Here is a 4,202-nt window from a genome sequence, read left to right on the forward strand (position 1 = left end):
TGGCGAGACTAAGAGGTTACTCCTGAATTTACACTCAGGAATTAGTCCTGTCAGTCCTCTGAGTGCCATATGGGAGGCCACAGATCAAACCCTGGGTACCTCTATGTAAGGCAATTATTATATCTGATGTACTATTGCTTCAGCCCCTAGATTCAAGTTTTATATAAAAATATACATAGCCGTAAGAGTGGTATAGCTGGATTGTATGGGAGCTCAACTTCCAGCTTTTGGAGAAATCTCCATATCACTTTCCACAAAGGTTGGACTAGACGGCATTCCCACCAGCAGTGAATAAAAGTTCCTTTCTCTCCACAACTCTGCCAGCACTGCTTGTTCTCATTCTTTGTGATGTGTGCCATTCCATTCTCTGTGGTGTGAGGTGGTACCTCATAGTTGTTTTGATTTGCATCTCCCTGATGATTAGTGATGTGGAGCATTTTTTCATGTGCCTTTTGGCCATTTGTATTTCTTTTTTGTCAAGTTGTCTGTCCATTTCTTCTCCTCATTTTTTGATGGGATTAGATAATTTTTTCTTGTAAAGTTGTGTCAGTGTCTTGTATATTTTGGATATTAACCCCTTATCTGATGGGTATTGGGTGAATAGTTTTTCCCACTCAGTAGGTGGCTCTTGTATCCGGGGCACTATTTCCTTTGAGGTGCAGAAGCTTCTCAGCTTAATATAATCCCATCTATTTATTTCTGCTTTCACTTGTTTGGAGAGTACTATTTCCTCTTTAAAGATACCTTTAGTCTCAATGTCATGTTGTTCTATATACTTTATGGTTCAGTTTGATATCTAGGTCTTTAATCCATTTGGATTTTACCTTTGTACATGATGATTAACTGGAGGTCTAAGTTCGCTTTTTAACAAGTGGCTAGCCAGTTGTGCCAACACCCACTTATTGAACAGGCTTCCTGTTCCATTTAGGATTTCTTGCACCTTTATCAATAATTAGGTGACGGTATATCTGGGGAACATTCTTTGAGTATTCAAGCCTGTTCCCTAACCTGAGGGTCTGTCCTTTATTCCAATACCATGCTGTTTTGATAATTATTGCTTTGTAATACAGTTTAAAGTTGGGGAAAGTTATAACTCCTATATTTCTTTTCCCAAGTATTGCTTTAACTATTCGTGGGTTTTATATGTTCCAAATGAATTTCAGAAGTGTTTAGATCACTTTTTTGAAAAAAATGTCCACGGGTATCTTTAGAGGGATCGCATTAAATCTGTACAAAGCTTTGGGGAGTTATGTCATTTTAATGATATTAATCCTGCCAAAATCCCAAAGAGTAGGGTATGGATTTCCATTTCCATGTGTCTTCTCTTATTTCTTGTAGCAGGGTTTTATAGTTATTTTTGTATAGGTCCTTCACATCTTTAGTCAAGTAGACTCCAATATATTTGAGTTTGTGTGACACTGATGTGAATGGGGTTGTTTTATTAATGTCCATTTCTTCCCTATCATTATTGGTGTATAAAAAGGTGTATATATCCTAGGAACACAAAAATACAGTACAAAAATCCCTTTCTCACACCTATATTCATTGCAGCACTGTTTACAATAGCCAGATTCTGGAAACAACCTAGATGCCCTTCAATAGACGAATGGCTAAAGAAACTATGGTACATATATACAATGGAATATTATGCAGCTGTCAGAAGAGATGAAGTCATAAAATTTTCCTATACATGGATGTATAGGGAATCTATTATGCTGAGTTAAATAAGTCAGAGGGAGAAAGATAAACATAGAATGGTCTCACTCATCTATGGATTTTGAGAAAAATGAAAAGCATTTGTGTAATGATTCTCAGAGACAAAATAGAGGAGGACTGGAGGGTCCAATTCCTGACATGAAGCTCACCACAGGGATAGTTTTAGTGCAGTCACAGAAATAATTACACTGAGTTCTGTCATACACAAAATTTGACTGAACGAGGGAAGTAGAAAGTCTGTCTAAAGTACAGACCAGTGTGGGGTGGGGAGGAAGGACACATGGGATATTGGTGATGGAAATGTTTGCACTGGTGAAGGGTTTTTATATATATATATATAAAAAAAAGAAAAGATAAGGCCTTCCAATGCTTACCCACAGGTGGTCTGTTCTTTTACACTGACTTATAGAAGAGGAGATAACAGTAAATGCTCCCTTTATACCACCTCAAACCTGGGCCCTATGCCTGGTCTGTATTGTGAATGGGGAATAAAAAATATACATAGACGAACCAGCATAAATAAATAGCTTTCATAGAGCTATTTTGGCTTATGATATGTTGTTTCAGATGCAAGAACAGAAAGAAAGAATGTCACTGTCACAGTCTGCCGTGAAGCCCTAAGAAAAGAAAAAGAGCATGTTTTTTGGTAAAGTTTCTCATACAATAGTCGCAAACTGAGTGAAAGGCATGGAAATGGTAGGAAACAAATGAAGGCCAAAATTGTGATGTGACTGAGATTTAATTTAATTCTCTATACCTGGGTCCATTTAGATTAGCTGTCCTTATTGTAGGAAATTATTTTTATTATCTACTGTAGATGCTGTGTAATTCTAGCATAATGCCTATTGAGTGTTCCAACACAAATACTCTTTATTTAAATTTAAACATAGTGGTTGTCCTTTTTTCACAGAGAAAGTTGTTCATAATTGAGTTACAATCATACAATGTACAATAACCTTCACCAGTGCACATTTCCTGCCCTAATGCCCAGTTTCCCTCTCTCTCCCAATGTTCTCTCCCCTTTCTGTGTCTGGGACATACATTTTTCTTCTCTCTCTTCCTATCTTTTACTCACTCTCTCTTTATTTCTTTTTTCCCTTTTAGACATTTTGGTTTTCAAAGACACATTTATTTCCACTAGTGTCCCAAGTTTCCTTCCATCCATCCTTCCATGCCTGCCTCTGGGGCAGCAATTTACTTTTCTCTCTCTCTCTCTCTCTCTCTCTCTCTCTCTCTCTCTCTCTTTCTCTCTCTCTCTCTCTTTTCTCTCTTCTTTTTTGACACTGTGATTTGAATGCATATCACTTTATCTCTTTTCAGCACCTACTTCTTGTCCAGTTTCTTGTTAGTTTCAACTATTGTCATAATGGACACTTCTCTACTCTACCTCATTGCTCTTTGTGGCAAGCTTTCTACCATGGACTGGTCCTCCTGCTCCTCATATCTATTGTTCCTGGATATCACTAACATACTGTCTTTAATTTTTATTATATCTCACAGATGAGTGAGACTATTCTGTGTCTATCCCTCTCCTTCTGACTCATTTAGCATACTAATCTCTATGTCTATACATGTATAAGCAAAATTCATGACTTAATTTTTTTCTAATGTCTGCTTAGTATTCCATTGTGTAAATGTACCACAGTTTCTTTAGACATTCATATGTTGTCAGGCACCTGGGTTGTTTCCAGATTCTGACTATTGTAAATAGCGCTGCAAAGAACATGGGAGTGCAGAGGGCATTTTTGTATTATGTTTTTGTGTTCCTAGGAAATATCCCTTGTAGTCCAACATAAATCTTTCCAACTACCAAGGTCTCTGTGTGTCTTAGTGCAAAATGTTGATTTAAGAAATCTACACAACTTTCAAGTAAGCAAAGCTAGGCATAAAGGCACTCCTGCTTTCCTCTTTGGTTACTTTTCAATGAGTGTTACATCATTTCTGTTTTGAGAAACCAATAAAGGAATGAGTTCTAAAGATCCTGAAAGATTCCATTCTTGTGGCAGGTTAGAAGGCTGAGGACTGGGAAAGCCCCTAAATTCTAAGAATGTGATTGAACCCTCAAGCTCCAAGACTAGAACAATGGGGAGATATGGGTCTGGAAGCAAATGCTGACACAGGAAATAATCCACACACAGTGAAGGGGGTAAAGCAGGTTCAGTAAATTGTACCATGCAAGCTTTCCACTCAGCTCAGTGGAAAAAATCCAGAAATGCAAGAGTTCTTTTTCCTGAGACCTGGGATTTTTTTTTTATTAAGAAAAACTAGACTCTACCCTGGGATAGAGAATAGGGAGGGACCTTATTAATCATAAGAGTATTTCCCAACCTTCTGCATGGCAGGTTTTGTGTTAGTTGCTAGGTGTGAATTAAAGTAAAATATGGTTATTGATTGAAAGCTTTTCTTTCTTTCTTTCTTTCTTTCTTTCTTTCTTTCTTTCTTTCTTTCTTTCTTTCTTTCTTTCTTTCTTTCTTTCTTTCTTTCTT

General features: G+C 37.2%; 1 non-coding gene across 1 annotated transcript; it reads left to right on the forward strand.

Annotated features, from left to right (window-relative positions):
* Positions 1–2,073: 2,073 nt before the first annotated feature.
* Positions 2,074–2,211, forward strand: LOC126002751 (small nucleolar RNA SNORA51). The gene has a single exon (XR_007493395.1). It is a non-coding gene; the product is annotated as a small nucleolar RNA SNORA51 (small nucleolar RNA).
* Positions 2,212–4,202: the final 1,991 nt, after the last annotated feature.

The sequence above is a fragment of the Suncus etruscus genome, chromosome 2 (genome assembly GCF_024139225.1).
Source record: "Suncus etruscus isolate mSunEtr1 chromosome 2, mSunEtr1.pri.cur, whole genome shotgun sequence".
NCBI classification, from domain to species: Eukaryota; Metazoa; Chordata; class Mammalia; order Eulipotyphla; family Soricidae; genus Suncus; species Suncus etruscus.